The sequence below is a fragment of the Neolamprologus multifasciatus genome, chromosome 14 (genome assembly GCF_963576455.1).
Source record: "Neolamprologus multifasciatus chromosome 14, fNeoMul1.2, whole genome shotgun sequence".
Lineage (NCBI taxonomy): Eukaryota > Metazoa > Chordata > Actinopteri > Cichliformes > Cichlidae > Neolamprologus > Neolamprologus multifasciatus.
In genome coordinates, this window is record NC_140452.1 from 34,017,420 (window position 1) to 34,036,055 (window position 18,636).

Consider the following 18,636-nt stretch of genomic DNA (forward strand, 5'->3'; position numbering starts at 1 on the left):
GCCGCCATGAGAGCCGGTCATAACTCATCACACACGTACACACTTTCTCACACACGCATACACAGTCGTACAATGACCGTTATTCCAGAGCCTTTCTTTGGTGAGCCATCGGCGCCGTATTACATTAAAGGTCAGTTACTGAGTTTCCATTTTAGCCTTGCCTTCCTCCGGTAGCATGCTGTGAGCTAAAGAAATTGGAGGATTGTCTGTCAGGCCGCCTATTTGATTTTTTTTGGATGGCTGGGATGGTTTGGCTTGAAGGAAACCATCTCTCCTTCACCCTATCCTCCCTTCTAGTTCATGCAACTTTATACTCCACCACATTACAGATGGGAAATGATTGTACTTTACATTTATTTGGCAGTTTTAGTGACAAGTTATCATGTAAATGTAAGATTTTTTTGAGGAAAAAAAGGAAAGTAGCTAGTAGATATATAAAGTTGGCTCATTAATAAATCGACTGTGAAAAAATAAATCATATGGTAATATTTTTTTTTCTCTCTCCTAAAATGACCCCATATATTTCATAGTCCAGTTACTTAAACACCGTATTTTTTTTTTTTAAATGACTCAAAAAATTTAAAATTATGTGTGTAATGATGTTCTCACTTGGGCTGCAGGTACCTGTGGTAACATTACACATCAACAATTTTTTTGATCAATGCATAACCAATATATATCAAAAAATAAACTGTTTTTTCACACATTTTCTGTATATGAATTTTACTTAAATCTTTAGTTTAAGAGGATGACGTGAATACATGAGAAAGAGATGGCGTGTCATGAGAAATGTACCAGTACACACCAAAGACAAGAAGGCAATCACTTAAACATCAACCACCATGCTCTGGTTGGACATATATGTATCTATTTACATGTATGTATTTCTCTTTTTCAGTTTAACAGTTTCTGTTTTGCCTGTCACTGTTCCGTGTCTGTTTTCTTACCTGGTTCTTCCTGACCTTGTACTTTGTCCTCACATTCCCCTCTTTCCTCGCTCCCTCTTTGGACTGACAATCATACACAAATAGATTGTATTCAATTAGATGAAAAATTATATTAATATGAAAAAAAATTCTATTAAGATCACTAACAAAAAGTCCTCTCTCAGTGTACTTTCAACCAAAAGGCAAATAACCAAACCACATAAACATCTAATAAAAGACATAAACATTGAAACACTGATCCAACATTATTCTTGATTGACGGATCGTACACTTTTACCTGAATGTGGCTCCTTTTTTTTGAAAAAACGTCCTTATATCCATTATGAACCTGGCTGTCTCTCTGTACACACACACACACAAGGAGTTATAAGGTTAATGGGCATTCAGTCAGTTAGCTAGTTAGTATGCATTTCAAACAGGACAGTGGTAACCAACAGTAGGCTGCGGACAATTTAAAATTTTAAATAGGCTGTATACATTTCAATGGGAGCAACAGGACGGTCAAACGTCGCTGAATTTACTACAGAGCAGGACGGATTGTAGAGTAGCAAACATTGTCGGAAAACACGTTTTCAACACTGCAGGTTATCTGGTGTAATGCTTTTCAGCTAAAAAGAAACATGGTCTAACTCCTACCTAACTATATAAAGAGTAACTGAAGGTTAAATGTAGCTAACATGTCCTGTTTTAAGCCAGGCACTTACACCTCCGCTCCGCTGCGTCTCAGCCACCATCGCTCTGGCAGCAAGAAGAGCGCTAGAGTCAGAGTAGGGGAGAGGGGAGCTGGAACAAACCATTTTGGGAGGGGGGGGGGGGGGGGGGGGGTTATCTCTACTTTTGTTTTTAAAATGTTACGCCTCAAACAAGTACAGTATTGTATGCTTTTTATATCTTTAGTAGTGTGTCACACAAACAGCAAATATTGTCAAAAAAAGTAAGAAATCTTTGGGGTCCTTTGATTCATTTTCAATTTCGCACAGTTACACTGTGCTATCAAGTTGCTTGACCATTACACAACTTAAATTTAGTCCCAACTTATCACATATTAGGTGATGTATTTGTGAATCAATACAAGTTTGTGACATGTTCTTTTAAATGACTCAACCTAATAAATTAACAAGACACTGTGCTACATGAGAAATATAGAAACCAGGTTGCTGCTCAACAGTAGCCGGGGGTGGAGCTTAGCAAATGCGTTTAGAATGCAAATGCATTTAGAATGCGTTTTGTTCAAATGAATGTTGTCATAGCATTTATGGAAAAAAAACACATTTTGAAGAATGCTGGCAGAGTTGGTACATGCACTTTGGCTTACAGAGGAGAAAAAGAGAGGAGAGGAAAGAAAAAATATTATTTTTTAAGGTAAGGACCGCTCGACAAGTGACATTTGTTAAAGTGGAATTATTAAGGGGACATGCAGTGTCCACGTTTATGTTAAACTTTTCTAAACACAGTGTGGAGGGACCTGTACATGTGTTGGTCTTCTAAGGTACCTTCTTGCTGCATAGTGTGAAATGCTTTAAAGAGTAGAATTTGATATTCGCTGCATGCATGTACATGTACATGGGTGCTCACACCCATGTACATGTACTGTTTTGTACTGTGTCTTTTAATTTTATTTCAGAATTAAAAGCACACTTGATTTTGTGTCATCCATCAGTGAAAACCCACACTGACAGTTTAATGCTTCTCTTTCCTAAAAAGAAAAAGTGAGATTTGTGCCATAAATCAGGTCGATTATTTTAATTATTTTGTTCAAATGAATGTTGTCATATTATTAATAGATTGAAACCTTTTGAAGAGTGCAGTAAAGACTGCTCAGCAGGTGACATTTGCTAAAGTGGAAATGTTAAGGGGACATGCAGTGTTAACTTTTCTAAACTCAGTGTGGAGGGGACCGGAGTGTTTTTGTGGCGTGGGTGTGGTGTGATCCTGTGCGCGTGCAGGAGCAGCTCGGAGTGACATAATCTGGTGCGCGTGCGAGAAGTGGCCCGGATTGAGTGGTGGGCTGGGTGTGGCCCCCTCTCGTGCGCGTGTAGGAGGGGCTTGGAGGGGTGTAATCTTGTTGCGAGTGCAAGAGGGTGTCCAGTGTGACACTCTCTTGCGCACGTGCAGGAGTGTGAGGTTCAACGCTGGAACGTTGAACCTCCTGCCCCCCACTTCCGGACCAGGTTATGGATCGTTCCTCAGTGGGTTTGTGAGAGGTGGCCCAGATTGAGTGGTGGCTGGTTGTGGCGCCATCTTGCAGGACGAGCTCCGAGTGGCATAATCTTGTGTTTGTGCAAGAGGTGGCCCGGATTGAGTGGTGGCTGGCTGTGGCGCCCTCTTGCGCGCGTGCAGGAGTAGCTGAGAGTGTGAGGTTCACCTGTAGAACGTTGAACCTCCTGAATCCCTCCTCCCAGACCAGGTTATGGACCTTTCCTAAGTGCACGTGTGAGAGGTGGCCCGGATTGAGTGGTGGCTGGGTGTGGCCCCCTCTCGCGCACGTGCAGGAGGAGCTCGGAGTGGTGTAATCTGGTGCGAATGCGAGAGGTGGCCCGGATTGAGTGGTGGCTGGGTGTGGCGCCATCTCGTATGCGTGCAGGAGGAGGTTGGAGTGTTCAATGTTCCAGCGTTGAACCTCCTGAATACCCCCTCCCGACCAGGTTATGGACCTTTCCTCAGTGCACGTGCGAGAGATGGCCCAGATTGAGTGGTGGCTGGGTGTGGCCAACTCTCGTGTGCGTGCAGGAGGAGCTCCGAGTGGTGTAATCTGGTGCGTGTTTGAGAGGTGGACTGGATTGTGTGGTGGCGTGGGCGTTGCGCACTGTTGCGTGCGTGCAGGAAGGGCTCAGAGTGGGTAATCTTGTGCGACCAGATTTTATGTGGGAGCAGCGCCCTTTCGCACATTAGCGAGAGGGCGCTGCTCCCACGCGTTTTTCCTGTCCCTGCAGGAGCAACAGGAACTGAAGGAGGAGCAGGAGCGGCTGGAGATGCGACAGGAGTAGCAGAACCTGCCGGACGAGCATGAGCAGCATTCTTCACCTGATGGAAGAGACAGGAGCAGCAGCCATCATTAATAAATGCAACATCATATCAAAATAATAAAATCAATCAGTGTCATTCATAAAGTTGAAGTTGTGTCACTTCAGTCTTCAGCACTTCCTCAAAACATGAAGAAATCCTTTCTCCTTACAAATATCTCTGCCTCAAGGTTTTATGACAACATGATTCTTTGATTAAAACTCATTGTTTAAGTTTATTGGTAAATATTGACACTGATACACACTGTGAATGTGTATGCCAGTGTTGGTGGTCATCTCAAGTTCACTGTACAGATAAATATATATATATATACGTATACATAAATATATGTAAATACATATAAAGTATGCATTTTTAATGTGCCGTGCTCAGTTATGTTGCAGCACTGACTCAAAACTCAAAAGAAACCCTTCAGATTTTTCAGCAATGTCTTCAAACCTAATTTTTTACTAGTCAAACATGGTAATTCCATTTAATATCACATGTAATTGTGGGTGCTAAACTTAAGGTTCCAATGCTGTAATCCACAAACCTATGGGTGATGTCAGGGTGGCTGCATTGATCTTTTACACACAGTCTGTAGTTAAGATGCAGAAGTGCATCTTTTGTGCCCCTCAAACATAAACTGCATCAAGAAAAAACATAAATCTATTTTTAAGCAAACTGAATTCACACAGTGATCACACTTTCTACTTCTTTTACCTGCACTGTTCACTATTGTCTGCAATGGATATTTAATCTCCTCTGTTTCAAGGCTTGAATTAGTCCAGCAGAAACTTCATTTAGATGAGAAAGAGAGAGACAGTTGAGGGGTGATGATTATAGGAGTCTGTTGATAGAATTAACAATCTCACAATCATGTAGCCAGCATAAATTATGAAAATATTCAGGACTGTTTGTGGCCTGCAGCACAACTTGCGTTAGCAAACATGTGCACAGACAGCATGATAACACTAAGAACCCAGAGTGATGTTAAAGCAGAGTTCATGCAGACCCCAGGACAGCAGCCAGAGCCTGAACAATCATCAGGTTGCAGCGTCACTTTTTACCTGTTCATATTTCTGGTAGAGAATCACTTTGCTTTGAAGTGTCTTTGGGCTGGTTTTGGTTTGTGTTGTTGGTTTTGTGTTACATTACATCAAGTAGACTCAGATTTATATTGCTAACCTATAATTTTGTGACAGTGGGTTTCAGGCCAGGGCAACATGGTGGTCAGCACTGTTCCCTCACAGCAAGAAGCTCCTGAGTTTGGCTGGGGCCTTTCTGTGTGGAGTTTGCATGTTCTCTGTCTGCTAACATGTCCAGGTTGTACCCCACCTCTCATTCTATAAGCACAAGAGAATAGATGGATTTTATGGAGTAGAGTAACAAATTACTTACTCTGGTGCATAATTAAGTAACATACTGCACTACTAAGTAATGTGTGACGCTGGTTTCTGAGTAATGACCTCAACACTGCAGTGATTGTGATGTTTATGTGAGAAACAGTTCCTCTAATCTTGACTATTTTTAAGTTTCATCCTATGAAGTTCCCAGTATTTAAGTTTTTAAAACATCTCAAAGAGGAAAAATGAAATCCACTCTACACTTATAATTAACTATGAATTCTGATTGGAGAAAAGAAAACTCCTGAAAAACGTAAAATAGGTCCTATTATGTTCATTTCATGCTCTATATATTTAGTGCTGGGCTTCACTAGAGTTGCTTAGCATGATTCACAAATCAAAGCAGTCCTTATTTGTTTTTCTCTGAGCTTTAGTGCATGCTCCCCAGTTAATCCTCGAGCTGAAACAAGCCGTTTCTGCTCACTTCTCCCTTTAAGCCAGCTTTCTCCGGACTCTGCCCCTCTCAGGGAAAATATTTGAATAGTAGGTGGGGGTTTCTTTGCTCACAGTCAGAGCTGTGTGCCTGAGACAGCTATACTATAAGGGATGTCCCCTCTCGCTGACATCGCTATAAATCCACGAGTAGAAAAATATGCAAGTGTTTAAAGCCTGCTGCCTGAGGTTTTGTCTCACAGGGATTAGCGGTCCACATATGCTGACCTCATTATTTGAATCTTTGGCCACGTTGAATATGACACAAGTAAGAAAAGATTAACAAGTCCACATTAATCATGTATCTACTTCCTGCTCTTGCCCGTGTACCCGCTAATATGCAAACCTCGCCTTCATGCTTCACTGGTTAGCTGTTCACTGTTCTTTTAGTAATATCACACATGCTCGTGGACGAGGAGGACATTTAAAGTTGTTGAACCTCTGTGATTTGTTAAGACAAGTTTCTTGACCTAGTTTAATTGCCAATTAATAAGGGTTTGGTTTCCATGGTAATAGTCTAGCCATAAGTTCCCTTGATAGCTCCGCTGACCTGCAGTAATGATGGTATAGATACAGCAATTATAGTTATTAATAGATAAAGTAACAGAGCTGAGCTGAAAATAAAGGTTACGTCCTGATAACCAAAACCGAACCCTTCGTGGAGCAGTGGCTTTGTGCTTCATATTGCTGTCACTTGTAATGATTTCTGCCCTTAAACCTCCACGTAAAGCCCCTCTTCTTTGGGCACGTTTACTGTTGGCCCTCTATTAGTACTTAATGGACTGTACGATCAGTGTCATGGGTTCAAAAAGCGCTAGCAGGCTAACCGGTGAACCAAAGCACGAGCCACTTCATTTAATTAGCCTGGCTGTAATCTTATTATGACACAGGCCTGTCTCCATCAGTACATGCTGTGTGGTCCCCTTGAACTAAACTCAACTCATCAGATTTACAGGCAAAAAAAAGCTCCCACAACAAAGAGACAAATAATAAAGAAATCTGCAGATACTTTTGTGAAATATAGCTGTTTCGATACATTTTATACAAGCGCACGCTCACTAAAAATTATACAAACACACACTCCTCCAATGTACACACCGTAATTACCTAACAAGGCTTGCTATCTTAAACTTTTATCCCCATAAGCACATTTTCTCACAAACATATAGAAACGCACTCTGGCTCATTGCTGCACATTTATTTTTACTGGGTCTCCTGGGCTTATTACACATGCACACACACACATGCTGCAACCGACTGGCCAGTCAGCCTTAGTTGTTTTTGGACTCAGGAGTCTAGTTAGCAAAGCCTAGAATCAATCATTTAGGCGGTGTAGAGCAGCTCAGTCGATGGGGTCGCGCATGGGTGAAGAACCCAGACCGGTCCCAGAATCCCTCACTCTGAGGGGGGTGCAGGAGCCAGGACAGCAGGGGTTGGAGATCACAGATTGAATGATGTCTTCAACGGGATGTAAGGACACAAGCTGAGTAAGGGTGGGTGAAAGAATTGTAAATAAATATGTCGGCACACTACCGGCGCTGCTTATTATACGACTTTATTAAGCACTTCATTTTCACTGCCCAGCTGAGCTTTGTTATTTTGGAAAGGCACACTCCTCCTGCCTCACATCAGATTATATCACTCTGTCAGAGTTTAGCTCAGCTGCTTTTGGTGATGCCTGATCTTAAGGAAAAAAACTTCAGTGAGTCATTAGTTTTCAATAATTTCTCATTCGGGATCACAGAGGGACTGGAGCCCATTCCAGCATGCATCAGGATATTTTTCATACAAAAACATGCTGTACCCACAGCCTACTGAGAGCCTGTTGTTGAGCTGACCTTCTTGTTCTGTGATTGGGGAATCCATCAAGAATCCAAACAGCAGAAACATAAAGAAGTACCCACACTGTGAGTGTTCCATTAAGAGATTTGTTGGTAATGATTCAATCAAGACATCGCAATCCCTCAGGTAAAACTTTTTGCTTGAGGCATGATAGCTGCACCTAAGTCTTATTTCAAAGAGGGAGCTAAAAAACATCAATTTAATTGATTTGTCATTGCCCCCTAATTAATATGTGGGAAGGCTTAACCTAATGTAGAAAGGTAAGCTTTTCTTTGGATATAGCAGTTTGTACACAAAGGCAATTCAAAGAGGTGCTTAGAGAGGCAGAGCGAAAGCCTGAGTTGTGCTCCCTGCTAAGGATCAAACATCGCATCTGTTATTAGAACTCCCCAAGTGGGCTGTTAGCAGGCTGCAGAGGATAAGGGGGTTATATAATGAAGGAGAATCCGTAATGAACTGTTGCTCCTAATCATCAGTGAGAAAATTGTTAGTTACACCGCTGCATTTTCATTTTAGCTGTGCATTTTTTCACAGTTTGTAGCACATTTGTTCAGTGTGCGGACAGGCAGTGGTTTTTTGTTGTGAGGATTCAGGTTGTCATAGGAGAGATACGACAAATAGCCCATTGCTAAGTACCATTGTTGTCTTCCATTGTCTATCCATCCATCCATCCATCCATCCATCTTCTTCTGCTTATCCAGGGCTGGGTCGCAGGGGCAGCAGCCTAAGCAGAGAAGCCCAGACCTCCTTCTCCCCAGCCACCTCCTCCAGCTTATTCAGGGGAACACCAAGGCGTTCCCAGGCCAGCCAAGAGATATAATCTCTCCAGCATGTCCTGGGTCTGCCCCGGGGCCTCCTCCCAGTAGGACATGCCCGGAAAACCTTGCCTAGGAGGCATCTTCGTCAGATGCCCAAATCACCTCAACTGCCTCCTTTCGATGTGGAGGAGCAGTTGTTCTACTCTGAGCCCCTCCTGGATGACCGAACTTCTCACCCTATCTCTAAGGGAGAGGCCAGCCACCCTTCAGAGGAAGCCCGCTTGTATCCACGATCTTGTTCTTTCGGTCACTACCCACAGCTCGTGACCATAGTCCTTAATAAAGTCTCCAATAAACCTGGAGAGATAGTTCTCCAGGTTTCTTCAAGGACATTAAAACCTCTTTTTTGGATGTTGGCTGCCTTTTGTTTTGTTCTCTATTAATGTGATTCAACACTGCTTTCATAATACTGAGGATAGATAGATGACACACATACTACCCAAAGGTGATGCTGAGAGTTAGATTTTATTGCTTATATTTTAGCTATCGATGCTATCTACTGATAGAGACTACCCTTACTGGGCAATGATCTTTTGTATATTTTTCCATGTCCCATAAGTATTTTTTCTTTGTTTTGAAAATGCTTTAGCAGAAACGTTGTGTATATCATAAGCGAAACCATTCCCATGTTTGTATTTAGCATGGCTGTAGAAGTTGTAGTACATTTTTAATGTGAAATATTAAACCACTTTATCTTTTATATCACAACCGTGCATATCCCAATTTAACAACAAGCAGCCAGACATGAAAGAAATGCTTACACACAAATGAGCTAAGCTGTTGCATACTATATTTCTCATGATCTTATCATAGAATGTTGTATCACTATTCCCTGGCACGAGCGCTATTTTAATTCCATTCCCCAACCTGCTGAAAACTAAGGATTAAAATTGTACAGATCATGTGTCCATATGTTTGTGTGTGTGTGTGTGTGGGTTGCATGTGTTGTAGCCCACATGTGAGCAGTGATAGGAATCTTATTGCTGTCAACAGACCAAAGGCCAAAGCTGTGCTGAACAGAGAAAATCCCACAGCCCGACTCTCAGCAGCATTACTGAGCTCTCTGTCTCTTTTAATCTAGACTCCTTTTTCTCAGCACGAGGATCAAAACAGCAGATGATGGATGGCTGCTGTGTCACATGTTACCTTTTCCCCTTCACTCTATCGCTTTCTCGCTCTTCTTACCTTTTTTCTCCCCAACTTTTTAAATAAAATGAAGTTAAAAAACTAGTTTGAGGGGCAATTGTTGGGAGTTTGAATTGAATCACTCGGCTGTCGCCCAAGTTCTCCTTTCATCAACAGTTCTCTTTTCACTCCTCTTTTCCAATTTTCCCCCTCTGTCTTTCTATATATACATAGCTGTCTGTCCATCTCAGCCTATCAGACAGTTATCAAGGGGATTTTGAACATTGCTTTCACCGTGATAATCAGGTTTCTGCTTGAGCTGATAGCCTGCTGGACCTTCATCAGGCTTCCATCCAGACCCAGAGGGGGAGGATGAAGAAGAGTGCAAGGGCTAACTTGATTATCTGTCATCCAGCTTGCATGCTGAGAAGGCCCCACACAAGAGACTTGGTGCTAAGAGAAAGTATTTTGCTTTTAAGATTAGCATGTTTGTATATTTGGTTGTGTTGTGCATGTGTGCGTTCAGGGAGGTCAAAGGTTAGCCTATCAGGTGGGGTCAGTCTATCCGTGTGGCCAGCAGCCATGGATAAGAAGCCACTCGGTGGTCAAGTAGGTGACCTCCCTTTGGCTTCATATGGGAACAAGACACCCTCCAGCACCCTTTGGCCTGGAGGTGAGATTAGTCTGGTGGGGCTGATAAAGCTTCTCGTTCTCCCAGAAGACCAACAATCAGTGAGGATTATGCTCCTGGAGAGAAACGGGTTCCACAATAAGCAGGTGGGGAGAGATGAAAAGACTCCATACTTAATGGCTCTTCATGTTATTGCTTCACCGTCTGTAGCCTTGTAGCTTTTTTTCCCAGAAAAGAAGGTGCAGTCGTTGACTGGTCACCTTTTCAACTTGCAAATAGTTTGGCTTTGATACAAATGTGTCTCCCAGTGTTGACGTCTTCACCCTCAGACAGATGTTCATGGCCGTGACATTTCTGAAAACAGCCATGCTTTATGAGGCGATAAATAGTGAGTTCATCAACCGTGGAAGCCTCCAAAAGTCTTCATTCAGCTTTTCCCAAAATCTCCTTTCCATCCCTCTGTGTCCTGCAGGGATAAACTGCTAGTTTAGTCACTGGCAGTGCAAAGAGCGACGGTACCAAGATCAAGACAAGTTCATCTTGCTCTGTGATTCTGTGATTAACAGTTTTGTTTTAGCATCATACTAAATAACCAAACTTTTAGAAACTATTAGAGTACATCTTTTTCTCATAAATATATTTATTTTGGCAGTGTAGTTCCTCTACTAAATGCTTTCCCCTTTGTGTGTTCCAAATAGGAGAAAACTTTATAAATCTTACCCCAACAGCTACACTCCAACACCAAAGGCGATCTGGTGGATGTTAGGAGGTAAAAGATTTCAATTCTAGAGTGTCTGTGCCCAAACGCAGCTCTAGAATTGAGCTTTTTGGTCATAAACCAAAATACTAAGTAAATTTAGACCTGATGCTGGAACTAGAGCTAGACGAAAGGTCAAGAAGTCTTCAAAGCTTATTTTAAAAAAAATTATTTCCAGAGATTTTTGATTTCTGCGCTACAATTTTCCGCAATCCATTCAACAGTCATGATAATATTTCAGTTAAAGAAAAGAAAAGAAAAAGATTATTGATGCCAGAAGGAAAGTCTGTGGATCAGTTCATGGAAATCCATTCCCATAATTGGGAAAACATTTCACTCTGAGCTCAAAAGTTCAAGCTTTTGATTTCACTGGAATTGTCAGGGGATCACTAAAGTCACTGGACATCATATGGAAACAGTTAACACCGGCGTCACATTTTTCGCCAATACATCTCATAGATGCATCTCGTAGATGTACCGGCAATTGTGTGTCTTCAGTTGGAACTAAAGGTAAGTAGCACTTTGAACTGCAGTGGAGGACTGGTCCACCATCGATCCATCACTCTGACAAAGCCACCAGAAGAACCCAAATAAGTATCAGTACAGCTAAATATGTAAAATTATGGACATATAAGTTCAGCGATGCATTTTTGTTCCGCCCTTTTGTTTGTTTAAGTTACTCTCACAACAGAAACCAGAAGTTTCTCTTGTATTTGCCTTGAAAAATCTTCAATGAACATTTAACATCTGTTAGATATTTATTTTTATTGTTTTCAAGCATCCTTGAATCAGTGTTCTGAGATCTGCTGCCAATTACTTGTAAAGTTCTCGACTCAGTCTTCTTAGCTTTGTGCCGAAGTTGTCACCGATCAATCTTCGCTCACTTTTCCCTTTATCTTCTTTTTCTCTCTGTTTCTTTTGTTATACCAACTCAAAGCTCTGTTTTCTTGTGTTTGTTTTTGTTCTGTGATTCTTAGTCGTCTCTCATTCATTTCCATTACTCACAGGAGGCTCTGCAGGAGGAAAAGGAAAAAAAACGCTGCCTTTAGGCGCGGTTGCAACGAAAAGACGGTGCTTCTCCCGTAAGTGCTTTTTCATGTTCTCGGGTGTTTGTCTGCGATAGTTTCTGTCTCTCCGAACCAAAGGCGCGCTTGATGGATACACACACACAACATTTGACTGTGAACAGAGTGATTTCAAATGTAGCTAAATTAAGACACACTCTGTCCTGCTGCCAGAATTTTCTCATGTTCTGTTCCAGCACAGACATTTTTTGGCCCTTCACATCTAATGCTACATGTGTGTTGTCCATCGAAAGCCCGGAGACGTAATATCTCGCGGACTAGACACAAGGTCAACTCTGTGCCGGAAGCCTCTCAATCAATATGCTCAGACGTTTGAGCGGCTCTGCCTGGCTATTTTCCCACTGAAGCTTTCAGTTCTTGTTGTTTTCTTCACCCAGCTTTTCTGTTTCGTTTTGTTTTTTTTCTTTCTCCATAAAAAAAACACTCGGTTTGCCTCTTCATTCGCCCTTCACAAAAACAAAAACGATCGAAAACGAAAAAGAAAACTCTTGAGTCAGACGCAACTGGGGATTAACACTGAAGTGTTTGGATTAAGGATTATAATATTGTTCAGACCTAAGGATGCACTTTAGAATGACAACACAAAAGACAGAGTAATATTGTCAGTGTGTTGCGCCCCGTTGTGAGCGGCTTAGAGGACGAGCCTGGAGGGGTTTCATCTTTTAGATCAGAAAATTGAATTATGAAGCAAAGTGACCGATGAAAAGGGGTTGCAGTGACAGTGGGGGTTAAGCCTGTTTGAGGGCTGCCACTTCACCTAAGGCTTTCTTAATTAGATTGGATGACAAAAGCACTCAGGCTTGTAGCATTGTGTGGGTGTATCTAGAAGAAGGGCTGAAGTGGTAGGCTTGTTGTGTCTTGACTTGGTCATCATTTTAGACTCCTTTGTCAGGTATGCATGTGAGAGGGGTTACTGAAGAGAGGCTTGATTGAGATGTAGCCAGAGGCCCTTTGCCGGGGAAGGAATGGGCATGGGCATGGTTGTATGTATTTTGTATAGTATTTTTTTTCTCTCTTATTTTCTTTTCTAAATGTACCTGTATATTGTTCACATGTTGAAATAAATTACCAATCAATCAATCAATCAATCAAAAACCCCAAAACATTTACCTAAAAATTGGTTACAAATTTAGCGAGTTCTAGAGAGCCACAGTAGCTACATAAACATTAGGAGATGTAATAACAACTTCTCATCTCAGGCACCAGATTCAACTAGAGGTTGAAAGAAGGAAGAGATTAAAAAAAAAAAACAATATCTCCCATAAACTTTAATTTATGTTCACCTTAACCTTCCTGTCGTGTTCGGGATGAATTAAATAAAGGGGTTACAGCAGGAATAGACAACATTTGTTTCCAGCGTGACATACTATGTTGTTGCATCAAAAACCTCGTTGTGCTTGTTTTGGGTGTTAACAGATTACTGTGGTTGCCTGTAGTTAGCATGAAAGAGTCAACTTCTCTATAAACACTCACCATTTACTCACAGTGCAAACTGGAAACAGAGACTGTTTGTCTTCATACTAAGAGCTGGTTGCATTACCGCTGCAACCAACACATTTGGAAAGGGATAACTTCAAATTTGAAGGCAATTTATCCCGTGTTCTGGTTTGTGTTACGTTTTTCACAGTTTCATACCCCTTTGACAAAGTGTTGGCAAATGTTTCCACGCAAGTCTACGTCTTCTGTGCAAATTACTGGAGACCAGGGTAACCTGCTTGCACAGGCTGACTAGGGTCTACCTATACCCTTGAAAGTCACATTATTAGACTTAAAGTTTTAGATCTCACCATGTTAGTTAGAGCTAGAAGTTACCTTACGCTAAGTTATCAGCTAACACAAAGTAGCTTAGTTAGTAAGCAGCATTCATTCAACTCATATATTAAATAATTAGCGCTAATGGGCAAACAAAATAGTAGAATTCACCATGGTCTGCACCAAACATCAAGCTGTGCTTTATGCAGCAGCCTGTTAACATGCTTTCTAATGCTGTCTGTTTGGCAATTTTAACATGGGAACCTTATAGGGATTTGTTTTTTAAGCCAGCCTCAAGTGGTCATTAGAGGAACTGCTGTCATAGGCACCTCAGCACTGGCCTTATATTTCAGCTAAGGAGGTTAATACTTGGTCATTTGTCTGTAGGTTAGAGAATAGTAGGCATATGAATTAGAAGTTTATGTTCTGTATTTATAATTAGCGCAATAGCGATAAATTAAATTTATTAAATGGTAAATGGGTTGGTACTACTCTGTTCAACTGAGCATTCAAGGCACTTTGTACTGTAATTCTTGCTTTGTATGTCGCACACACGATCATAAAGCATCTAATGCAAGCATCAGGAGCAACTTGCTCCAAGGATACTTGAGTGTGCAGGCTGGAGGAGTCAGGGATTGATAAATTGGCAGATGACCAGCTTTACCACATGATTCACAGTCATCCCAATTATATATTATTAAATATTATACCAACGCACCCAGCAACCGGTGGAATTGGAAGGTCTGGATATAACAGTTTACATATTGCAATGGAAATGAATTGGCTTTTTTAGTCTTACCGCACAAAGTGCTTTAGACTGCAAGCCATACCCAGTGCTTTGCACACTTCAACTACCCACGGCCAACTTAGAATCACCACTTGCATGCTTGTTTTGAACTGTGGGAGGAAACTAGACTACCCAGAGAAAACCCACGGTAACAGTCACAGAAAGGTTGCAATCCATACAGAACCTTACACCACCACTGCACTACCGTACCAAGTCTGTTAACCAGGGAGCCTTCTGATGCCACGCCCCTGGACGTTACCCCTGAAACAATGTTTCTTGGGAATAATAGATGTATAGGTGTCCCTGGTGAAAGATTGTTAATTCATGTTCTTATTTACTAAAAGAAACATTGTTTTCAGCACCGACACTGGGAGTAAAACCTGAAAATTCCAACCAACTAGGCCTGTGTATCCCACATTACAAGTAATCTTTAGAGATTTGTTAGAGATGGAAAGCTTCTCATTATTTGGTAGATAAAGTCAACAGTGACCCAAATATCGGATTGTCTCTTTCCCCCAACATCTGTGTTTTATTTCTACCCATAAAAAGGGCCACATGCTAAAGTACCTGAGAGACCTCTTTTTCAGTATCTCCCTGAGAAACTGGCCCTAAAAGAGAATCTTTACTGACAGAGGTGTTGGATTGCACTGATTTTGTTAAGAGGAAGGCAGCAGTCCAGCTGAATAATGGCCATTACCTGAACTTTTAACTGACTTTGGTTAGCCAACTCCAGCAGTCGGCCAAGTATTTCTGCACTCCCAGTGTCTCGGTTTCTTCTGCTCTGTTCTCCTTTTTTCTTTCAATTAGGACTGCATCAAGAACTTTTCTTTGATTTACTTCCTGCCTTTTGGGTTTTGTTTTTTTTTTAAGCTTCACACCTTCTTGATTTTAGTTATGCTGATTTACCACTTTGATCCAGACTGAAATATGCCAACAATGTTAGATGTAGTACACATTCACGCTCCCCTGATGGTGAATCTTAAAGTAAACCTTTTATGCCTTTCCTTGTTTTCTGACATATACTGTTATAATGGTAGATACAAAACCAAAGTTTTGTACATAAAATAAATCTTTTTGGGGTAAAAGCTCTGAAAGCTTGTTTTTGTCTTCTCTACTCATTGACGTCACATGAAGGAATATCCTAATATGGTCATCTCAGGCATATACTTCTGACACCAAGCACAGAAGCCTGACAACTGTTTTACAACTTGCCATGAAATTTGCTACAGATATTCAGGTTCCCTTGTGGATATCTTAAAATGACTTTCAGTGAAATAGTTTGACATCTCCATGGATCCACTGGCCTAGAATTTTGTACAGGTCTCTGTTTCCCAGAAAAGAATCTACTGTCAATCCCCACGACATAGATAAACCTGACTTTCTCTTGACATGCACAAAATATTCCCAGTGTTTAAATGCATGCTTTACACATGCAAAATCAAAAAGGAAAAAAAGAATTCTGAGCTTCAGGGAAAATTTATCAACCCAAGTCTTCTGACTAATCGTCTTTCGTGTTCCCCCGTTAAGCTTGCCAACAGTCTCCAAAGGAGGCATACTTTCCCCCTTTGAGGCCGATAACCATCTCCCACTGCAGACTTCAGGCTTTAATGTACGCTTGCCTTGCGCTGGTGATGGCTCAAGGAACGTGTAAAATGCCACTTGGCTCAATGTTCACACAAGCTGTTTCTGAAACTGTACCCACCACCACCCTCAATCCCTTGGCCCTTATCAAAGACTGAGGACAATCAGTGGTTTATCGCTGCTGGAAATGAGTGCAGGAAGCAGATGTTGTTCTGATTAAACACACATACACACACACATTAATAGACATACTGTATGCCAAGTGAGCAGCCCCTGCTGCTGCCTCTTGGCCCGAGGAGTTGTCCAGAGTCATGATATCTGCTGAGCGTGTGCTGAAGAGCGAACGAACTGCCAACAGACGGGCCACAGCTACGAATCTGCTTGATGTGCTACCTTGGCCCATTTCTTTAGTTACATAAGCCATCTATTACACGCAATCATGTAACACGGTGCTCCATGTGTGATAGCTAGGTTATCAGCTCTCCTTTACGGGCATAATAGCTCCAACAACAGAAGAAGGGAACGCCACGTACGTGCACGCATAAATGAGAGGCACAACGATCATCATGTACTTTCTACTTTAATAAGAATGCACTTTGGCACCCCATTATTTTTCTTCACTTTAGGCTATTATTTTACAAACTAGATATAAAAGGACATAAATAAATGACATAAGTTACATGTACCTAGAGTTCATTGACCAAAACAAAAACAAAGCAAAAGAAAAAAAACTGAAAAAAAATCATGACCATGCCCCCCCCAAAAAACAAGTACAAAAAAAAGATTGAGAGAATGTTAGATCTACATGGCTAGATCATATGGCATCGGAAGGCATACAATGACAAACATTAACTCTTGCTTTTTGTTGTTGATTTTTTTTGTTGTTTTTTTTCTTTTTAAATCATCTGACATTTAAGTAAAGGAAAAAAGTATTTTACAGTACATTCTAGTTTCATTCTCTTTCCCAGCATGTCTTGCATATTTCCAAACAGGTCCTTTTGTCCACAGATAACCCCAACATCCGAAAACACACTGCTAAAAAAAAGAAAAAAAAAAAAAGAAAAAAGGAAACCGTATTAAGGATGGAGGTGTTTCTTTCGTATTACATGAAGCATCACTTACGAGTTCAAAACATTCACATAAGTATAGTTTAAAGAGATAAATGAGCAAAATATCCATCGTTAAACCTGTAACTGTATGTTGTGGTCTGAATATTAAAAAAAAAAAAAAAGCAACAACAAAATTTAAAAACAAAAAAAACATCAACAGTTCTCCCTCAGAGACACCATATTCCTCACGCCACTTGCTTCTTTAAAGGTGTGTCATTTAGAATCTGTTCTCCCCTCCCACCCCACATCCACGTGGAGAAGACGGCGCCAACGTTTCCTCCTCGACTTGTCACGGGCTCCGAGCTCCAGATTGATGCGATTGTACGCACGGGGAGACCGTTAGTCACGTGCAGCTCTGTAGTCTCCATGTGTCCATTCACAAGCCGTCGTCGCTGCCGGAGCAGGAATGGGTCGGATTCCATGAAAGTTGTTTTAACAAATGCTGTTGCTGAGTAAAGTTTGCACAACATGACCAACACACCTTGCAATGTTTTTCCTTTTTTTTTTTTCTTTTTAGACGACACAAAAAAGCAAAAAAAAAAAGAAAAGAAAAAAGTATTTTTTGTGGTTTTTTTTAATATCAAAAACTATACAACTCTGTTATCTCCTCCTCCTGCACAGTGGCATGAAAACAGACACATTTACTGATAGTACTTCAAAGACGTTGCCACTCACAGAGACGCACACACCCACGTGCACACTCGTCATCGCATTCGCTCAAATAAAACTCTTGTTACTTTACATGCAAACAGAATGAAACAATAATTAAACAAAAAAAAAACACAAAATAAAAACAAACTTTCAGGAAAAAATAATAATCATCATCATCATCATCATCAGCTGGAGAGGGGCTCCTCCGTTATTTTACATTCTTCCTTTGTTCTCTTTTTGATGCTGTTAAATTCATTCAGAGTAATTCCAGCGCGGGGCCGGACGGATGGACGGCGACGAGTTTGTCAAGTTGACGTGTTTTGACGGACAGCGGACGTCTCAGACGCTCGAGGGGGTATACATTTGTCATCTCTGTGTCGGTGAGGAGTGGAAGGGTAGCCAGGAGGAGGAAGACAAAGAAGGAACAGCGGGGAAGAAATCCAGTTGTGGCGAGGGAGCGAGCGAGGACGGGATCCTGTTTGTGATGGACGGCGGCAGCTGGGGAGAAGAGAAGAAAAAAAAAAGAGGAGGGGGAATGAGAGGCTGCATCAGTCACGGTGGTTTAGAACATAAACAATTTCTGCTTGGCATCCAGTTCTGACCAACAACCCTGCTCTCCGGCTCCAGCTCCATGGAACATTCGACTCATCTGCTAAACAAAAACCGAGCGCCAAAGCCAGAGCGTCCAGAGTCTGCGAACTGCCGGCCTG

The 18,636-nt window shown here is 41.5% G+C and overlaps 1 protein-coding gene and 1 long non-coding RNA gene across 3 annotated transcripts in view; one reads left to right on the top strand and one right to left on the bottom strand.

The window, feature by feature from the left end:
- The first annotated feature begins 1,163 nt into the window (after window positions 1–1,163).
- Window positions 1,164–17,237, top strand: LOC146504479 (uncharacterized). Its single transcript, XR_014868750.1, has 2 exons — window positions 1,164–3,151; window positions 3,236–17,237. It is a non-coding gene; the product is annotated as an uncharacterized LOC146504479 (long non-coding RNA).
- The window catches only part of epha4l (eph receptor A4, like), a 61,899-nt gene continuing 59,990 nt past the window's right edge, over window positions 16,728–18,636 (bottom strand). For both annotated transcript variants that reach the window (XM_085130979.1, XM_085130978.1), the window contains exon 18: window positions 16,728–18,424. The gene's annotated coding sequence lies outside the window, so the exon portion shown is untranslated. The remainder of the gene's footprint in view (window positions 18,425–18,636) is intronic.